The 23603-nt window shown below is 40.8% G+C and overlaps 1 protein-coding gene across 2 annotated transcripts in view; it reads right to left on the bottom strand.

Moving 5' to 3' along the window:
• The window catches only part of EDC4 (enhancer of mRNA decapping 4), a 688366-nt gene that overhangs the window by 425759 nt on the left and 239004 nt on the right, over positions 1–23603 (bottom strand). The gene's annotated exons all lie outside the window — the stretch shown is intronic.

The raw sequence follows: 23603 nt of genomic DNA, 5'->3' as shown, positions 1-23603 counted from the left end.
AACATGCAACATCAAATTATATCAAAAGTATGTTACTGTTATAAAAAGGGTAATTCATTCATTTCTACATTGGGTTGTTTATTTTAAATAAAGAAAATGTTATTGCCTAAACTGATAACCCTAAACAACACAGCTTTCCTTAGTGCTGCACCATCCTACCTCTTCTCCCTCATCTCAGTCTACAGCAAACTAGCAATGCAAGATTAACTCCTTCAGGGCCAGGTTTTCCTGGGTTACTGAATTTCCTTTATACTCCACTCCTTCCCCATATCCTTTAGATTTTTCAGTTTACCAAAATATAAGAGGCAATCCGTGAGACAAATTATACTTCCTGGTGGCATTTAATATTCTGTGCCATGCAGTAAGGAACAGTAAAATAAAATTCCAAATGTAAAATAGGCAAAAAAAAGTTTTTGCCAAATTTAGTTCTGTTTCGATGGATCTGATGGTCTGTGTGTTCCAAACATTCTCTCAATTCATTGGCTCTATATAGTTTCAATTTTGAGCCCTCTTCATTTGTCCTTCATAGCTCGCTGATGGACATAACCATCAGTGAGAGTGAAGGGGCTAAAAACATGTTGAAAAAAGCCACATTTTAGTGTTAAATAGGCATCGTCCCCAGAGGTTGGATTAACAATGTTACTGCTTAAAAAAGCACTTGTTTTATTACTTTGCAGGACCACAGCAAATGGCAGCACCACTCAGCAAGACAACTGACACAGTGCTGACATGGCCAATAACAAAGCTCCTTATACACTAAAGAAACAGAAACAGCAAGAATAGGGCTTTTTATTGACATATAGTACAATTTTTATGTGCAGACTGTCCGATTAAGAAACATGCTCTGAGAACACCACAGTAAAAGAAAAAAAAAAAAAAAACACACTAGTGAATTTACCCTCCTTCCCCCCACATTACCCAAATCAAACAAAATCAGTGGCAATCAATTTTGCTACAATTTGTGCGGCTTTTGTTTTTAAGATATTAATTATGATTAAGTATATTATTTTAAGATATTAACAAAATTTTAAAGGTGAAAAGGTCAGCCCCAGCCACACACATTAAACAAAGTTGTCGCTGGACAATGGTACCCTGTATGGGACATGTACCCTGTAAAATGCTATTGATCTTGAATAATTCAATGACCAAACCAACTAAAGGTGTACAGAACTTTGTCATCATAATTTCCTACATTAGAATTTGTACTGAATACTTCTATTTTGTTCAGAGCAAAACATGGCTATTTAGTTTACTGTGAAATATAAGACTAAATACTATAATAACGCTACTTAAAATGAACTATGCATTCTTTTAGAGAAAATTTTGTTTGCTGGTAACAAACAAAACCTTGATTATGGCTTCAAAACATTGGTTTCCTGTGAGAAAGAGTAAATATAGGGAACAGTTCAAGTCTCAAGTTTAATAAAATATTTCACTAATAGCTAGTTCCATAATCTACCTTACAAAATAAAAAGAAAATGACTTTCTTTTATGAAATTTTGTCATTACTACTTTGTGTAGACCACAGCATGAGGACATATGCTGCCGTTTTCACATTCTATGGTTCACATTCTATAGTCTCAGGACATAATACATCTCTTATGGTGTTCTCTGCAATCATCTTGGTAGAAAGATATCTCCCCATATAGAATCACTTGGAGTTGCAATTTTTATGACTGCTTCTTTAGATGCATAGAAGATCACTAATACAGCATGTTTGTTCACTGCTGATTTATGTGGTAAAGGTATAGCAAAATTAAAAAAAAAAATCCTGTTAGCAATTACTTTCCTCATGATATAGGAGTTATCACTACTGAAGCGTTCTGGAAGTCAAGCACAGAAGGGAAAAAGGTATACCCCGGTTGGGCATGTGCCTGTTTCCTTCAGTGGGCCACAGTGGTGTCTGAGTATATCCTTAGACACAGACTTCGTTGGTGAAAAGAACATCTCAGGGCTTCCCACACAGCTACTAAAATCCATAAATCATGGGGTACAGAGTCCCCTGGTCATATCCATCTGGAAGTTTTTCAGCCCAGCACTGAAGATTGGCATCAATCTGTAGGCAGGATACTGGCCACTGTCTCCAAAAGATCACCTGTTCTATGTTTATTAACTCCTTCGATCATACGAGAGAAAAATTTTACCTCTGGAGGCATCCTGATTACGTGGTCCAAGGATCGATTTTGATGATCCCATTTACCCAACAGCCACTTCTGGAGGAGCCTTTAATGGAACTGACTCCTAGAGAAACAGTATTGTGGCCATCAGTCTTCACAGCGTTCCTTATGGATAGACTTGACAGGAAAGAAAATGATCCACACGGCTTATTAGGTTTTCCATTCAGTGATTTGGAAGAAAAGACTTCTGTAGGGAAGAATCAAGAAGTACATGCTGGAACAAGACAGAATTTCTCCTTGTTGATAATCCACCCTAAGTTCTCAAGAAATTTTGTGTAAGTTGGCTCTGAATTAACATGAGCTTTGTGTCTGCTATTATAAAAAAGTTATCCAATTATGGTATGATTTGGTGACCTAATTCTTTTAGGGGCGCCATTATCTCTACCACTAGTTTCATAAGAAATTCGGAGTGCAGAGGAAATCCCGAACGGGAGGGCTACAAATTGATACTGAAGAATCAAGTAGCCCGATTCCACAGCCAATCTTAACTGCTTTTGGGAGCGATTGTGAAATTGGGACGTGATAATACACATCTTGTAAATCCAGGGTGCACATGTAGGCATCCTGATTTATTAGTATTGTAGAAGACTTTACATTCCATTTTGAGCCATCTGTACTTAATTTTTAGATACTTTTAGGTGGTATGAACCTTTGGGTTTCTTTATTACAAATAAAGGGGAATAAATGACCTGTTTTTTGTTGGGAAGTAGGTACTTGGGTAATTACTCCAAAGGGGACTAGTTCTATTAGCTCGCTGGACCTGGACCTAAAAAGGAGGGATTTAGATCTATTTTGTAACCCTCTTGGATGATCTTTAGAAGCCAACCGTTTTTTGGTTAAGGATGAATCCTCAGCCTCTGCCTCCTTTGGGGTAACTATCAACCCACTTACAAGATGTGTATTATCACGTCCTGGGGGCTGCAATTTAAAGGGATTGAAGTTAAAGGAAACCTACCACTTGAAATGGCAGGTTTAAGAAGAAAACACCGAGCACCAGCTCAGGGTGAGCTGGTGCCGGAGCTTATTTTTGTTATTGTTTTAAACCGCTGTATCGCGGTTTAAAACACTTTTTAAACTTTATAGCCGGCGCAGGAGGTACGTGCTCGGCGCTTACCATGCGCGCGACCGTGCACGCGGCTACATAGGAAGTGAAGGAGAGCCGCGCGCATGGTAAGCGCCGAGCGCGTACCTCCCTGCACCGGCTATAAAGTTTAAAAAGTTTCAACCGCGATACAGCGGTTTAAAACACTAACAAAAATAAGCTCCGGCACCAGCTCACCCTGAGCTGGTGCTCGGTGTTTTCTTCTTAAACCTGCCACTTCAAGTGGTAGGTTTCCTTTAAAATTTCTCTTTGCACTTGGGACCATAGAATCATCAGTCAATCTTAAATCTTTGTCAGCCACACATTCCAAGTGATCAGCAATTTTTTTTTGTCCAAATACAAATTCACTTGTTAAAAGGGACATAAAGTCAAAAGCAAAGCTCTGGAATGCCGCCTTCCAGTGTTTTATCCAAAGAGCCCTTCTAGTGGCGATAGATAATGCTCCATCTGTGGCTGCGAACCTAATGGTTTCCCCCCGAAGAATTGGCTAGAAACTCTGTGGTGGATTTTAGCATAGGTATGGCGCCTAGGATAATTTCCAAGGGAGTCTTTTACTTAACTTATCAAACATATTAAGCCATATATAAAAGGGAAAAACCTACTCTTAAGTCCACCAATGATTTTGTCCGGTAAAGATTTTGGCTGGATAATGTCTTTAATACCAATACTTGAACATACTGTGGCAATAAGATTGTCTAATTCCCTTGAGGAGAAGAAGAATCTCTTGTCCGGTTCCTCCAATTCAAATGTCGGGTCCACATCTACAAAATCCACAGCAGAACAAGAGGCTCGCATGTCAGATTCAGAAGATATAGACACCACGGTCTTAACTTCTTTTTGGGTGGGGGCTCCTGGGTGACTTGCATATTGGAAATAGAGGTTTGAATATTTTTGTCCATCATTGAGTGCAGCTTGTTCATAAAATATGGAGTCTCTTCCTTCTTTACTTTACCAATCCATTCTTTACATATTCTTTACAGAACTTGTGTATAGTTCTCCTCTAATTTCTTGAAACGCATGACACATTTCTTTGATGTAGGCTTTTTTGGAGCCCTTCTCTTCTGTCTTTTTTAGTTTTCGGAGCAATATCTTAGAAAAAAAGTGTAATATGCTTCAATAGAAAAAGATTACGCCCAAGTGAGAGAGAGAGAGAAAGAGACTGCAAGCCACTTATAACAGCATAAGCCCCAGGTTACTGGTAGCGAACGGCAGTCACCCATTTCCTCAGCCATGGCAGCAGAGTCAGAGAAAAACTCAGATAAGACCCACAGTGGGATATACATATTTGCCTGTACCTGACGTCACATCCAAGTTCTGGGCCCAGCTTGTGACGTCCCAGCTTGGGATATACTATTGAGACGTGATGAGTGGAGAGGTGTGTAATAACCAAATAGTCACAAAGTAGCCCACACACTAAATATAATATATGACAAAAACCAAGAAAAGGCTAGTGTGTATAAGCATAAAATACACTTTTATTAATTCTAAAATAATTCTAAAACGCCATGCATTAAAAATGCATAAAAACAATTAAAAGTGTGAAAGCACACATCAATAAACCACGAGTGGACCAAAACAGTACATATCAGTCCACACTCAGCCACGAGTACAAGGAGGTATATAGTCAATTCCCTCAAAATAACAATAACCCATACAAGACAGTCCTGGTCAGCAAAGGTGATGGATGGTAAAATAGGAAGACTTCTGCAGTAGTCCCTATATCAATTAACCTGGGTCCCTAATTCACTGGGGTACTCAACAAAAGGTGTGTCAAAGCTAGGGAATAATGGGGTTACCCAATGGTACAAACCAAGTCCTAGGCACTCAAGTCAAAAGGTCACAAAGTCAGAATGAACACATGGGAAGCTTAAATAACTGATTCTCGTGGCTGGAGGACAATTGAGGACACTCCGGCACTGCCAGGCATGGTAAAAACAAATATAACCCCCCTCCCCCCTACATGACGGAGGAGGCCTTTCGCAGTTCATCCTGCAGTGACAAGAAAAAAAAACACTGGTGTCGAGGGTAGATGGGAGGGTTTTCCTGTCCTGGGGGACGTGATGGAAATGGATGAGAAAGGGAATGGAGGATTAAGGAGAAGGTGTACCTCAAGGTTTTGCTAGTCTGTATGGATGCCTACTGTGATGCAGCCACCTGCTTATGCAGTGCTGCAAAACATGAACGTGCATATACTCATGTATATATAGACTTGAAAAAAAAAAAAAATGAGGCACATAATTTTATCACAAACAAATCAATAAACTTATTGACCGAGTATGAACTTAGAGTGGGAAAAGCCCAGCACACAGCCCCCAGTGTATGCCCAGCAAGCTTCCCCCAGTATATTAAGTTTGTCCAACCCACAGCTCCCAGTATACAGGCGTAAAAGCAGAAAAATGACATACTTTCCAACCCCTGCAGCTACTTTGTCCTTTAGGATGCAGGCATGTTGTTCCTGTGTAGCGACACGAGTAGAGAGACAGGTGCATTCTCTGCCTGTGCAAACACTATGTCATCATAAGGCTGCATTAGTGTGTGCACAAGCAGAACACATAGACTTCTCTCTATTTGTGCTGCTTGAAAGGAAACAGAAAGGTTATCAGAGGAATGTACTTAGTATTTTTATAATTATTGCTATTATCACTTTCTATTTTTCTTAATGTTTTTATAATCATAATTTATATGGTTGAAAAAAAGTCGCATGTCCAAGACAATGTGGAAGGGATTTAGGGGAAACACTTCTATGCAGCATAACCAATAATGTTATTTAGATGTAAATATTACTATTATTACAATTGCCATTTCTATTAATATTACTATTATTTTTGCCATTCATATTATATACTCTAGAATAAGTCGAGTGGGTAAATGCAAAAATTGTGAAGCAAAACGTGGCTTATACACAAGCATATGCAGTATGTATATTGTATAATTTGTAGGTAAATATGTATGTTTAGTGTACTATATGTACATATGTTGTGTGATGTGCAAACATGTTAACCTTATGTACATATGTAGACAATTTAATATAGCACTATGCAGCCAAAGCATAGGAATGAAATCTAAGCCATGACCGCCTCCAATCTGTAGAACAACCCAATGCAGGTCTCCCTGACCCAATCAATACGGCGGGAGTTCAGTATTTCACCCATTGTCTTACACCCATAAAATGGGTACATAACATACTGCTACTCCACATTCAGTTTAAAAAAAAAAAAGAAGACATTGAGGATGCCATCCAGCAGAGAAAACAGAGAAAACAATAGCCAGTAAAACATATACAGCATTGGAGGCATACACTTATACTGCCAGTTATGTCTGCTAGTGCGGGATAAATGCTTAAAGTGACCCCAAGGAACCCCCAAAAAAGGCACCTTCGGACTTGTACCAAAGAGTCAGGGGCTACAGCTGCTTTAGTGCCAAGGACTACTGACGACACATGGGTAACCCCAACTATGCACTTCAGGTCCCGAATTTTACTGGCAATCCTGGGATATACAGACATGGCAGGGATCAGACCAATGGACTTTTTTCATTTTAGTGAGGACCTAATTGGTCTCATTGTAGACCACTCTCTATACCCCAATTCTTTTTACGCACAACCCCACAGGTCAACCCCTGAGAAATATCGGGGCATAGTACTTATGGGACTAGAAAAAAACAAAACAAAAAAAAAAAAGCCAGCAGTCGGGGACTGTCGTAGTATAGACATTTTGTACCACACCCTGATGTTCCAAATGGCAATAATAAGGAAGCACTCTAAAGTCCTCCATAAGTTTTTGAATTATGCGGACAATGCACAGTGCCCATCCAGAGTTGACCCCAGATATAATGGTCAATTTAAGGTCAGGCCCATCATACATCGTATGAGTGCCAAATCTATGGAAATGTATACCCCCCACAGGCACGTATGTATTGACAGGTCCCTGGAACATTTCATCAGGAGTCTTCCTTTCCGCCAGTACCTGCAAATTAGGAGGGCAAAGCATGGCGTGAAGATGTATATGCTGTGTGAGAGTACATTAGGATACACATACAAGTTTAGAGTGCCCCAAGAATGCCCCGCCCCGCCGCCTTCCTGGGAATTGCTGCAAAAATTGTGTGGGATTTGGTTCATCCATTACTGGACCTGGGCTACCACCTCTACCTTGACAATTTTTACACCAGCACTACACTTGCTTCAAGAAAAACTGCGGCATGCAACACGGTTAAAAAATTTAAAAAAGGAGGTCCCCCAAAGTCACTGCTACGGGAAAAGCTGAAAAGGCACGAGAGCCGGGCACTATGCAGCGACTCGGTGTGCATTATAAGAGAACCACATGCATTTTTAAGTGATGATTTTTTTGTACTTTTATGTACTGATGGATTAAATAAACTTTTGCCGAACTTTTACCTGCTGGCAGTGCGGACCAAGTGGATTGCACACTCGATATGCAACTATGTGGGTGAGGATTAGAATTTTTTTCTTCTCTTCTACATAGTGTGTGTCAAGTAAAGGCCAAGAGAGACATCCTTGTATTAACAGCAATAAATGGGCACACCACCACCACTACCCCTGTACGAGGTAATAATACACAAATTCCCAAACCTGACAGCATTTTGGACTCCAATGGGTACATGAGGGGGGTTGTCCTTTCAAACCAGGCGCTTCAGCCATATAATGACATGCGGAAAATTGCAGATAGCACTGTATAATGCATACATGCTACCTTGATGTGCAGGACAGAGGGGAACTTTCCAGGACTTTCAAGAGGTGGTAGTCAAGCATTTACTTTTTAGAGACCAGGAATGGGGGAGTGCTAGTACTCGGGTGTGCTCCAAAAGTGGTATACAGATGAAATCCATTTACCAGTGTGACACGTTGCCCGATAAACCAAGATTATATTATGAAGGAGTGTTTTAGGATCGACCACACCCCCCTGTAAGTATAATTTTTAATATGCTGGACAATTAACCCTGATGTACTCTCCACAGCTTATACATCATGCCGCAGGCCACACTTTCCTTTCTGAGCCCTGCAGTGTGTGCAGCCTGTAGCTTATTGTCACATATGAGGTATTGCAGTACTTGGGAGAACCTGCTTTATTTTTGGAGTGGGCACAAGATGACATAGTGCATATTATTTACTATGCACTATCCATTAGGCATTATCATTGGGGTCCATTTGTGGGGTTAAAAATTCTAACTACAACCCTAACTACAATAATGGAGGGGGTGTAGTTTGCACACTAGTCATTTTTCAGGGGTTTCTGCTGTACTGATCCCTAAGGGCATCTACAAATGCTTCATGATGTCAAAAAAATATGTAAAATATCTGTGATCCAAATTCGAATCACCGGTAATTTGTTTTCCATTTAGTCCACCGTCATGATGGACTGAATGGAAAACAAATTACCGGTCCAGCACTGTCCCTGCAGAGGTCATGGGGTCATCCTCCAGGTGGGCCTTCATGGTTGACCCCTTGACCTCTGCAGGGACAGGAAGAAGAGAGGTTAGATGTCCAGTCCCCTGCATCCCTTTCTAGTGTCTACCAAATAACTACACCAAGAAAGGATGCAAGGGGTTTATTAGCATGTTACTTCACATACAAATAAAACCATACAAGAGTATTTAAGGGCAGGGAAAAATCTCAGGCCGTCATGGTGGACTAAATGGAAAAAGAATTACCGGTGAGTATAATTTTCGCTTTCCATGACGTCCCCCATGACGGCCACCTGAATATGTAACGGACGATTTGGGAATTTTTAGGGAGGGACTACTGCTTGTAATAATTTTCTACCAAATGATAATTTGGTAGTATTTGGCAAAAGTTCCAGTGCTGGACCAAGTTGCAGATTTGATCAAGAGATGCTCTTTCCACCCTGGTAGAGGGGAATATCTGGAGGTGCTTCTAGGCTTTGCCGGATAGTTTGTTCAATCCAGCGGGTGATTTTTCTTCCTTTATTTTTGCCTTTCAAACCTGTTTCTACAATTTAATCTTTGTGTCAACTATCCGTTATTTCTATTTCTAGTGCAGTACCACACTCCTCACATCCAGTGTATGTCAGTTGGCTTCTTAAGGAGACTTTGGATATTGGCAAAAGGGAGGAAGGATTATTTCCCGACTACGATGGAAGTCTGTTGTCCATTAGGGAAAAAACTGGAATCAAGCATTAGAGAGATCTTGTCGTCAGAATATTAAGTAGATTGTAAGGGGTAATAACTTTGTATGAGAGACCTTTGACTTTTGGCATCAGTTTCTCAGGATTCATGCTGATAGCTGAAACATTTCCGAGTTGGGATGATACACTGCCCCTTGAAACAGGCGATCCCTCCTCCGAGGAAGGAGGATTGCCCAAGACCATATTCTTTAGTGCTGGAAACCAGTTCTTCTTTGGCCAGAAGGACACAATTAGAATGATCGAGATGTTCTTGTCTGATCTTTTGCACTGTTCCTGAGATTAATGGAAATGGAGGGAAGGCATAAGCCAGCTTTACTTCCCAACTGTGGCTGAAGGCATCTAGGAGATGGTCTGGACTGTTTGTCTGTAGGAAGAAATAGTGGTCAGCTTTTTAGTTCTCCCTGGTGGAAAATAAATCTATTACAGGGGTTCTCCATTTCTGAGCAAGTTGAAGGAACACCTCCTCGTTCAGGCACCACTCGTGAGGGTCCAGAGAGTGTCTGCTTAAGAAGTCTGCTTCCCTGTTCTCTGACCATTTTAGGTGGATTACAGTCAAGGATAGACCAGTCAGAGGAAGATCTTTTTAGAAAGATTAAGAAGGATGGGAGAGTGGGTGCCACCTATACATCTGAGATAGGCCACCCTGTTCATGTTGTCTGACAATATGAGGTTTTGGCCGCATAGTGTCTTTGATATTCAACGTTTCCCAGACATCCTTTAATGCCTTGTAGTTCGATGATATGTCGCTTTCTATTTGGGACCATAGGCCTTAAACCAAATTACCTGGTAGTTTTTCTCCCCAACCTGTCTTGCTCGCATCTGTCAAGATAATCGTTATTGGCCAGTTGTTCCATTTGAAGCCTTTGACTAGATTCTCCATTGTATTCCACCATTTCAAAGAATTTTTCTGAGACCAAGGAACCCAGGCTATACAGGCTGTGAGAAGTCCAAGAAGTTTCATCGGATTCCCTAACTGAGCACGTCTGTTTGCTTTGAAAAGTCCTTACTTTGGTCATAAGATTTAGAGATTCCAGGAGGAGTGAATAGTGAAGCGCTGATTCCAATCGAACACCCAGGAATTTTAGTCTGGTGCTGGATTGAAGATTTGATTTCTCATCATTTATTATCCAACCCAGTTGTTCCAGGATTTCTGCAGTTGTGTCTGATATCAGATTTTCTTCTGAGTTGGCGCTGAGGAGAGCTCAATTGATAGAGCTCTGAATTGAAAATGCATTACCCGGTTTTCTGGAGATAAGACCACAAACCTCTGGTATTTTTAAGAGTTTGGGTCGATTGGGACGTGGTAATACGCGTCTTTTAGGTGCATGGTGCAAAGGACTTTATTTTGAGCAATGAAAGGTGTTGTAAACTTTAGAAACCATCTTGAACTTTTTGTACTTGATGTGTCTGTTCAAGTCTTTTAGATTTATAATCATCCTGTAGGAAGCATTCGGTTTCTATATTAGGAAGAGGGGGGGAACCCTTTTTTCACTTGATGGAACGGTACAAGAGAGATTACATTTTTGGTCAGAAGAGATTGTACTTCTTCCCACATAAGATGATGAAGAGGAGGACGACAGATTTTTGACGTCACAAATGTTTGATTAGGTTCAGCCCAATTTTGTAACCTTCCTCCACTACTCATAGAATCCAAGTATTTCTTATGTGCCGATTCCATTGGGAGGAAAAATGAGATACACCCCCCCACCCCCAGCCTGGCATCATTGTTTCTCAACAGGGGTGAGTTGGTTATTCTGTGAGGCACTGTAGCCTCTACCCCCTTATACTTCGATAAGATGGAAATTTCTCCCGGGAATCACGAAAGGAGAATCTTCTCCAAGGGAACCCCTTTTTGTCCGTCACTTTCTCCAAAATAGTGTCTGGCTACAGATCAAACAGAAATTCAAGGCCACACAGGTTTGATTTTGATCTGTAATCCCCTGACCATTGTTTCAACCAAAGATCTATGAAACGAGCTCCTTCTTTGGCCAAGAATCTGACACACTCGTCTTTTTGACTACCGTGGTAATTAGTACAACAACTTTTGGAGACCCAAATCTTCGATTTTTATTCTTCAAAAACAAGCCTATTCCAGAACTGGCTGGCCACAGAAAGTCTTTTTTCTGGCTCTTTCCATTCCTTACGAATAAGGTCCTCTAGCACACTATTGAATAGGAAAACTCTTTCTTGGCTCAGGCATCCGAATAGCTCATGCTGTACCAATTTTGTTTCAACAGGATCTTCAATATCCAGAGTTTCTTTAACCACCTTGAGTAGAGCATCTAGGTAAGTGTAGAGAGAAGAGGAAGCTAGATTAAGACATTTTCTCCTGGATTTCTAGGATTTGTTTCTCCCCACCTCCTTAGTAGAAACAAGAGGCAACATCCTGATGCGAGTCTATCGCCTGAATGGGTTCAGGTTTTTTTTTCTAAAAAACCCCTTACCGACATTTGACGTAATAGTACTGCATGGTGGGTGGAGCGTTCCCGCATTTTGCGCCTAGTATGATGTCAGCAGCGGCGCGTCATGCTATGCGCCTGCCGGCCGGGGGAGAGCTGTGGCTGCGCCCAGCAGAAGATAGAAGACGGGCGCGGAAGCCAGAAGACGAGCCACGTGGACATCGGGGGAGCACCGGAGGGTGAGTATATACGTTTATTTATTTTTGTAATGCTGGGCAGGCTGTATACTACTGGGGGCAGGCGGGGCAGGCTGGCTATATACTACAGGGGGCAGGCTGGCTATATACTACAGGGGGCAGGCTGGCTATATACTACAGGGGGCAGGCTGGCTATATACTACAGGGGGCAGGCTGGCTATATACTACAGGGGGCAGGCTGGCTATATACTACAGGGGGCAGGCTGGCTATATACTACAGGGGGCAGGCTGGCTATATACTACAGGGGGCAGGCTGGCTATATACTACAGGGGGGTCTGTGACCAATGCATTTCCCACCCTTGGCTTATACTCGAGTCAATAGGTTTGCCCAGTTTTTGGTGGTAAAATTAGGGGGTCTCGGCTTATACTCGAGTATATACGGTAGATTTTTTTTCCCCAGTAAAATTGTAAAAATATATGTAAAACTATATAAATGTAGTAATTGTAGTGATCTATAAAATAAAGTTAATATGGTATTTTTAGTGTACGGTGTACAACCCCCAAAGAATACTAAATGAAAGGAAACCAAAATTGGCAATTTTGTTTTCACCCATACATTCAAGAGTTAATAAAATCTTTGTAAAGTGCATCTCATGTCGCAAAAAATAAGCCCTTATGTCCAAACTGCCAAAAAAAAATAGATACTTTTATTTAGGCCTCTCAAAGTGACTTGAAACCTGATTTTTTTGTGAAAAATCCTACCTAACGTTCAAAGCCCCATAACATCCTGCTTTTGCAGGATGAGAATGCAGTATGCAGTAAGAGTATGCATAAAAAACCATGGAGGCATAAAGTAGACATTCGGTAATGTTAGTTATTAAGTTTTTTTGCTGTGACTATGTGTGGAAAAAGTAGAACATTTTGAAGTTCGAAAATCGAGATTTTTTCCAAATTTTCACCAAATATCTGATTTTCTCATAAATAAATGCAAAACATACCACCAAAAATTTTCAACTAACATGAAGTACAAAGTGTCACGAAAAAACAAACTCAAAATCACTTGGATATGTTAAAGCGTTCCAAAGTTATAAGCATTTGTAGTGACACAGGGCAGATTTGAAAAAAATGGGCAGTGTCAGGAAGGTGAAAAGTGGCTTAGGCGTTAAGGGGTTTATGTTTAGGAGGAGGTCCTTCTGGAAAGTGTTTTTTCTTTGGATCTCCGCTCATCCATGAAGGATGTTTTTTCTTAACACATAATATTATCAACAGTTCTTGCATAATGTTTTTTTTTTTTTTTTACTATTATAAGAGTCAGGTAGCTTATTGAAAGACATGTTACATCTCCAAGATTGAGGAGTCTTGGCTTTAAACTTATCCTTTTTATCCTCTTTCCTTTTCTCTTTTTTTCTCTTTCTCCTAGGAGTGAGAAGAACAAAAGTATAGAAGGTCATGTATGTAATTCAACGCATGATGCGTTCCAACATCGGTAGCCGTAGCACATGGGGCCACCAAAGATCACAGAGGGACCGCATAACACCATATGCCTCTCCATACAGCAGCCAGGAAGGGGCAACAATCGAGACCCGGAGAGGAAAGGACTTCGTACCGCACCTCTATGGCGCCCCCCCATTCCCAGATGAGAGGGAGATACTCTCTTCCCCCTGAGCTATGTAGCGACAGGAGGAACACTGGAGAGACATGCAGGAGGGAGTGACAGTAATCCTCCAGGTAGGCAGTCATGGTGGACGTCATGGAAATTGCCATTTTTACTCAGCTCTATTTACTTTGTATTACATTTTGGCCAGTATGTTGGGAGATAAAATGCTACCCTTAACCCCAGATAAATTCCTTGATGGGTGAAGTTTCAAAAATGTTGTCATCTTTGGGGGGTTTCTATTGTACTGGTACTTTAGGGGCTATTTAGGTACATTTCCAAAACATTTGTAGCCAAATCGGCCTGCCAAAAACCCAATAGCACCAACTGCATTCTGGACATCGCTGTGCTTTAAAACTGCATTTGGCATCCCCAAGCCAGGTATTGCTATACACGGACGTAACAAGCCAAAAAATTGGGGGGTGTATATTTACTTCTAATACCTTCGGAATGTGTACATTTTAGGACTAAACAAGAATATTCTTGCACAAAAATAGAAATTTCAAGATTAACAATCCATTTATGTTTGTTAACCTTTTAATGCTTTCTCATGAATCAGACTTCCCAAATGTTGATTTGAAGTTTTTAAGATGTTAAGTTCATAAAATGTTGTTACTTTTGGGGTTTATAGTACATAAGCCTTTTTTTAATTTTTTTAAAAATTTTTCTGAAATGATTGAACTTTTACCACCTAAAAAAGCTAACTGATCAGCAAAAATATACTAAAACTACGCCTCACATAAAAATCTCAAAATAACAGGGACATGTTACAGTGTTAAAAAGTTATTACCACAGGAAGAGACACTGTTCAGATTTAGAAAAAAAGGGACGAGCCTTAATGTACAAACTCACTACTTCGTTAAGGGGTTAAAGGAGATATACCACCAGGTTAAATGATTGTAAACCAAGCACACTTACGTGCTGTTGTGTGCCCCCTCTGTCTGGACCTGCTATTTTATAGAGCTCTGAGCCCTTTACCTTGGGGCTCCAGGCTCCATAGATGACAATGGAGCCCATCAGGCACATTTGCAGAATGTTTTAAACCTTTAAAAAAATATTTAAACCATAGGGGACACACACTATCATTTAAGTGTTCTTAGTTTACACTCCTTCATCCAGGTGGTGAAATGTGATAAAAATGTGATCACATGATACACAAAAAGCAGCAGGTGACGCATTTCAGACTGTGCATCACAAGTCCTTATTCATGCCTTAATTTGCTGTGAGGAGCATGTCAGTAAAAAGAGGAAGTGTCCGGAAGATCAAATCCTCCCTCTCTTCACCTGGCCATAAAACGGTCAGATGATGCAAACAGATATGAGCACATTTACCTATAAGCTGGTGAAAGAAAAACAACAAGAAAAATATTTTTAACTGGTTCGCGTTAGGTCCCGGTGCTTGGAGAGGGCTCCGGGCTGAGCCCTCTTCATAGCTGGTTAGTCTTTGCTGCATATAGCAGCAAAGACTTAATGGTAACAACCGGTAACAATCCCAGCGATTGCTGCCAGCGGCGTCAGAAAGATGCCAATTTACTATGAAAAATAGTTAAAAGAAAAAATTTAAAAACATTTATAATTTACAAAACTAAAAATTAAACTCACCCTAGAACTGATATAAAAAAACTGTAAAAATCAAACACATTAGGTATCGGTGTGTTCGAAAATGCCCCATCTATCAACATATAATAACGGAAAATAGCGCCCAAAGGAGAAAATGGCCCTTTTGCCATTTTTCAAAAATATTTTTAAAAATGAATAAGTGATCAAAAAGGGCGCAGTCCTAAAACCCATATAATTGAAAATGCAATAAAAAGTTGCAAAAAATGACACCACCCACAGCTCAGTACAATGAAGTATGAAAAAGTTATTAGAAGATGGCAAAATGTACATTTATACTATATATAGTATATACAGCAAATATATACACACACAGCAAATATATACGCACACAGCAAATATATACGCACACGCACACAGCAAATATATACACGCACACAGCAAATATATACACACACGCACACAGCAAATATATACACACACGCACACAGCAAATATATACACACACGCACACAGCAAATATATACGCACACAGCAAATATATACGCACACAGCAAATATATACGCACACAGCAAATATATACGCACACAGCAAATATATACACACACACGCACACAGCAAATATATACACGCACACAGCAAATATATACACACACACGCACACAGCAAATATATACACACACACGCACACAGCAAATATACACACACACGCACACAGCAAATATACGCACACAGCAAATATATATACACACACACGCACACAGCAAATATATATACACGCACACAGCAAATATATATACACACACACAGCAAATATATATACACACACACACACGCATACAGCAAATATATATACACACACACGCGCATACAGCAAATATATACACACACACGCATACAGCAAATATATACACACACACGCACACAGCAAATATACACACACACGCACACAGCAAATATACGCACACAGCAAATATATATACACACACACGCACACAGCAAATATATATACACGCACACAGCAAATATATATACACACACACAGCAAATATATATACACACACACACACGCATACAGCAAATATATATACACACACACGCGCATACAGCAAATATATACACACACACGCATACAGCAAATATATATACACACACGCGCATACAGCAAATATATACACACACGCATACAGCAAATATATATACACACACACGCACGCATACAGCAAATATATATATACACACACACGCATACAGCAAATATATATATACACACACACGCATACAGCAAATATACACACACACACAGCAAATATACACACACACACAGCAAATATACACACACACACAGCAAATATACACACACACACAGCAAATATACACACACACACAGCAAATATACACACACACACAGCAAATATATATACACACACACACACAGCAAATATATATACACACACACACACAGCAAATATATATACACACACACACACAGCAAATATATATACACACACACAGCAAATATATATACACACACACACACAGCAAATATATATACACACACACACACAGCAAATATATATACACACACACACACAGCAAATATATATACACACACACACAGCAAATATATATACACACACACAGCAAATATATATACACACACACACACACAGCAAATATATACACACACACACAGCAAATATATACACACACACACAGCAAATATATACACACACACACAGCAAATATATACACACACACAGCAAATATATATACACACACACAGCAAATATATATACACACACACACAGCAAATATATATACACACACATACAGCAAATATATATACACACACACGCATACAGCAAATATATATACACACACACGCATACAGCAAATATATATACACACACACGCATACAGCAAATATATATACACACACACGCATACAGCAAATATATATACACACACACGCATACAGCAAATATATATACACACACACGCATACAGCAAATATATATACACACACACGCATACAGCAAATATATATACACACACACACACAGCAAATATATATACACACACACACACACACACAGCAAATATATATACACACACACACACACAGCAAATATATATACACACACACACACACACGCATACAGCAAATATATACACACACACACACGCATACAGCAAATATATACACACACACACGCATACAGCAAATATATACACACACACACGCATACAGCAAATATATACACACACACATACAGCAAATATATACACACACACACGCATACAGCAAATATATACACACACACACACGCATACAGCAAATATATACACACACACACGCATACAGCAAATATATACACACACACGCATACAGCAAATATATACACACACACAGCAAATATATACACACACACGCACACAGCAAATATATACACACACACACGCACACAGCAAATATATACGCACACAGCAAATATATACGCACACAGCAAATATATACACACACGCACACAGCAAATATATACGCACACAGCAAATATATACGCACACAGCAAATATATATACACACACGCACACACAGCAAATATATATACACACACGCACACAGCAAATATATACGCACACAGCAAATATATACGCACACAGCAAATATATACGCACACAGCAAATATATACACACACAGCAAATATATACACACACGCACACAGCAAATATATACGCACACAGCAAATATATATACACACACGCACACACAGCAAATATATATACACACACGCACACAGCAAATATATACACACACACACAGCAAATATATACACACACACACACACACACACGCATACAGCAAATATATACACACACGCATACAGCAAATATATACACACACGCATACAGCAAATATATACACACACATGCATACAGCAAATAAATACACGCACGCATACAGAAAATGCGTGCACGCGCACGCATACAGCGAATGCGCACTCGCACGCATACAGCAAATGCACACACACGCACGCATACAGCAAATGCACACACACACATGCATACAGCAAATGCACACACACATGCATACAGCAAATGCACACGCATACAGTGCATACAGCAAATGCACACACACATGCATACAGTGCATACAGCAAATGCACACACACATGCATACAGTGCATACAGCAAATGCACACACACATACAGTGCATACAGCAAATGCACACACACATGCATACAGTGCATACAGCAAATGCACACACACACACGCATACAGTGCATACAGCAAATGCACATACACACACACACATGCATACAGTGCATACAGCAAATGCACATACACACATGCATACAGCAAATGCACACACATGCATACAGCAAATGCACACACACACACACATTCATACAGCAAATACACACACACACACACACACACACATGCATACAGTGCACAGCATATGGAACAAAAGGAATACGGACAGGGAAAACCATATAAAGTGCATGTACACAAATGCCAGAAGCCTCACAAACAAAATGGAGGAACTGGAACTCTTGATGTTGGAGCAGAATTATGATATATTGGGTATCAGCGAGACATGGCTGGACAGTAGCTATGACTGGGCTGTTACTATAGATGGTTATAGTCTTTTTAGAAAGGATCGTATAAATAAAAAAAGGGGAGGGGTTTGTTTATATGTGAATTCTTGCCTCAAGCCTGTCTTGCAAGATGACATCAGTAACGCAAATGCAAATGTGGAGTCCCTATGGGTGTGGAGTCCCTGTAAGGGGAGGAAAAAAGAATAATAAAATATTACTAGGGGTTTGTTATAAGGCTCCAAATATAATGGAGGCAGCAGAGGAAATGCTGATAAGTGAAATGGATGCGGCTTCAAAGCAAGGTGAAGTACTTATCATGGGGGACTTCAATTACCCAGATATTGACTGGGGGCGCAGAAACCTGCATGTCCTTCAAAGGTAGCAGGTTATTGTCAACAACAAAAGACAATTACCTGTCACAGCTAGTTCTGGAGCCAACAAGAGAAGGGGGCACTGCTGGACCTTATCCTTACCAACAGACCTGATAGGGTATCAAAACTACAGGTTGGGGGGAACCTGGGGAATAGTGATCATAGTATCATTGATTTTGTATTACGCTTTACTAAGAGCATTAGGGAAGGGACAACACACACTCTAAACTTCAGGAGGGCAAATTTTCAGCAACTAAGGGAAGACCTTAAAAGCATAGACTGACCTTAAAGGCATAGACCTTAAAGTCAAGACAAAAGCCTCCCCAAAAAATTGGACTTTTTCTCATATATTCTGAAAAAGTCCTGTGAGAAACACATACCTTATGGGAAAAAGCATAAGAGGAACAAGAAAAAGCCTATGTGGCTAACTAGTCTTGTAAGGAAAGCAATAAGCGAGAAAGATAAAGTGTTTAAGGTGCTAAAACGTTAAGGTAGCGATGAGGCATTACAGGATTATAGAGAGAAAAATAAATCCTGAAAAAAGCAGATAAAGGCCGCAAAAATAGAGACAGAGAAATATTGCCAGGGAGAGCAAAAATAATCCCAAATTATTTTTCAAGTATATAAATGATAAGAAACTAAAAACAGAGAGTGTGGGCCCCCTTAGAAATAACATGGGGGTCATGGTGGAAGGAGATGAGGAAAGGGCCAATCTACTGAATGTCGCCTTCTCAGCTGTCTTTTCCCAGGAAAATCCCCTGGTGGAAAACACAACGAGGAAAAATGTAAATTCTTTTTGGAATGTCAACAGTTTAACCAAGGAGAGGTACGGCGCCGCCTCGCAACCACTAAGATAAATAAATCACCGGGGCCAGATGGCATACACCCCCGGGTTCAGCATGAACTATGTACGGTGATAGACAGACCGTTATTTTTAATATTTGAAGATTCACTGAGGACTGGTTATGTCCCACAGGACTGGCGCATAGCAAATGTGGTACCAATATACAAAAAAGGATCAAATAGCGATCCTGGAAACTACAGACCCGTGAGTCTAACTGCTGTGGTGGGGAAAATATATGAGGGGTTTGTTAGAGATGCTATCCTGGAGTATCTCACTGTGCACAAGCTTATAACCCAGCGTCAGCATGGGTTTATGAGAGATCGGTCCTGTCAGACTAATCTGATTGGTTTCTATGAGGAGGTAAGTTCAAGACTGGATTTGGGAGACGCTGTGGATGTTGTACATCTGGACCTTTCAAAGGCATTTGACACCGTGCCACATAAAAGGTTGGTATATAAAATGAGACTGCTGGGAATAGGAGAAAATCTGTGTATTTGGGTAAGTAATTGGCTTAGTGATAGAAAACAGAGGGTGGTCATTAATGACACATTCTTAGATTGGCTTGACGTCACCAGTGGAGTGCCACAGGGGTCAGTATTGGGGCCACTTTTTAATATTTTTATTATTAACCTTGTAGTGGGTTTACACAGTCAAGTTTCAATATTTGCAGATGATACTAAGCTGTGTAAAGTAATAAATACTGAGGTCTATAGTTTAGCATTACAGAGGGATTTGTGGAAGCTTGAGAAGTGGGCAGAGAAATGGCTGATGAGGTTTAATGTAGATAAATGTAAAGTTATGCACTTGGGCCATGGAAACAAAAAGTATAATTATGTTCTAAACGGTCAATTACTTAGTAAAACTGGAGCTGAAAAGGACTTGGGGATATTGGTGGATGGTAACCCTAATTTTAGTGACCAGAGCCAGGTGGCTGCTGCTAAAGCAAATAAAATTATGGGATGTATCAAGATATAGATTCTTATGATAAAGACATAGTTTTGCCCTTATACAAATCCCTGGTCAGACCACACATGGAATATTGTGTACAGTTTTGGGCACCAGTGTATAAAAAGGATATAGTAGAGCTGGAACGAGTGCAGAGGAGAGCAACCAGGATTATTAGGGGAATAGGGGGATTAGAATACACTGACAGATTACAAAATTTGGGATTATTCAGTTTAGAAAAAAGACGACTGAGGGGAGACCTCATTACAATGTACAAATACCTGAACGGACAGTACAAGGATCTCTCCAAAGATCTTTTTATACCTAGGCCTGTCACCAGGAAAAGGGGGCATCATCTGCGCCTGGAGGAGAGGCGATTTTACCATCAACATAGACAAAGGTTCTTTACTGTACAAGCAGTGAGACTGTGGAACTCTCTGCCGCAGGAGGTTGTTATGGCGGACTCTATGTACATGTTCAAGAGAGGCCTGGATACCCCTCCTGAGAGAAAAAATATCACGGGTTATGGGGATAAAACATTTATTTAATTCTTAAAGGTTGGACATGATGGAATTGCGTCTTTTTCCAGCCTTATATACTATGATACTATGAAATGCATGCGCACACACGCACACACACACGCACACACACACACACACACACACACACACACACACACACACACACGCATACAGCACATACACGCACGCATACAGCACATACACGCACACACACAGCACATACACGCACACACACAGCATATACACACACACATACAGCATATACACACACACACACACACACACACAGCATATACACACACACATACAGCATATACACACACACATACAGCATATACATACACACACACATACAGCATATACATACACACACACACACAGCATATACACACACACAGCATATACACACACACAGCATATACACACACACACACAGCATATACACACACATACAGCATTTACACACACACATACAGCATTTACACACACACATACAGCATATACACACACACATACAGCATATACACACACACACACACAGCATATACACACACACAGCATATACACACACACAGCATATACACACACACATACAGCATATACACACACACATACAGCACATACACACACAGCATATACACACACATACAGCATTTACACACACACATACAGCATTTACACACACACATACAGCATTTACACACACACATACAGCATTTACACACACACATACAGCATTTACACACATACAGCAAATACACACATACAGCAAATACACACAACTATGCATACACATATAGGGTCTTTCATTTTTAGCAGGTGGCTGGGTCAAGTAGTGGCTGTGGACGCAGGAGGCTGGCTGGGTTATCATACAGGTGGCTGTGTCTTCGGACGGGAAGATGTCAGTGGCCCATGCGGCTGGCTCTTGCATTGTGCGGGTGGGCAGGCTGCTGTGGTTGTGTGAGGCGGCTGTGGGGAGGTGATGAGGTGGCAGTGGCTGTGGGCGGGGAGCCGATGAGGAGGCAGTGGCCACAGGCAGGTGGCTGTGGAGGCGGGGAGGCAATGAGGTTGCACTGGCCGCAGGTGGGCAGGTGGCTGTGGCCGCGCACAGGAGGCTGAGGGGGCGGGCAGGGGAGGCTAGGAGGTGGCAGTGGGAGGGGTGGCGGCTGTGTTGTTGGGTTCACGGTGTCCAGCTGGATGTGAGAAGCGGGTGGGCATGAGAAAGGGCTGCAGAGGAGGTGCACAGGCGGGTGCTCTGCCTCTGCGTCCCTGTCATGAGGGTGGGATGGGCCCGGAGGGATGGGTCCGGGAGAGCAGCATTGATCGTTTTGACTCTGCCGTCCATCCCTGAAGCAACGCGGGCCCTATGGCTGCTACGGCTGTTGTTACGCCACTGACAAAGCCTGAGCACTGTGTACAGTAATTTCTCCCCCAGGGATCAAGTATTGAATATTGTATTGTATGATAAAAAGTTTACAAATTCTCTGGGATAAAGGTTTGTGGTAGCTGAGGCTGCGTTCACAAATGGCATTTTGGTTTCATTTGGAAACGCAATCCAAAGGCTCCACTAGTGATAACATATTTTGGTAACATTGCGTTTCCAACACGTTAACTAAACGCAAACCAAAAGCTTTTACCCAACATGTGTTCGCAGGTGGACGTTCCCTCCCTTCCATGCTCTGCCATGTGTCCTAACAGTAGGTTACATTCACATATGTTATGTCCTCTTAATCAGAAAAAAACGGAACAATTTATTCGTAGACGCATTTTCTACATTCGGTTAATGTGGGTAAATTTTGCTGCTAAATGAACGTAGTAATGATAAATATTAGTGAATTCCAAAGCAAACCTTCATTTTGTTTGAAGTTCTGAAAATACTTAGAGGACCTGTCACCGATAAAAAAAAGCAGCTCCTAGCGCTCTCTCAGATGCAGTAGTATTACATGGTTAGCTTTATCAGAACCCTACGATAAAGCTAGCAGACACTGCTGCGAAGCGGTCAAGCGTATTCATGAGGGGGCGGGACAAGAAGGCAATTATTGTCGGGACCAGAAAGCTGGGCAGAGC

The sequence above is a fragment of the Engystomops pustulosus genome, chromosome 7 (assembly GCF_040894005.1).
Source record: "Engystomops pustulosus chromosome 7, aEngPut4.maternal, whole genome shotgun sequence".
In the NCBI taxonomy this organism is placed as follows: Eukaryota; Metazoa; Chordata; class Amphibia; order Anura; family Leptodactylidae; genus Engystomops; species Engystomops pustulosus.
This window is presented reverse-complemented; position numbering and strand designations above follow the sequence as displayed.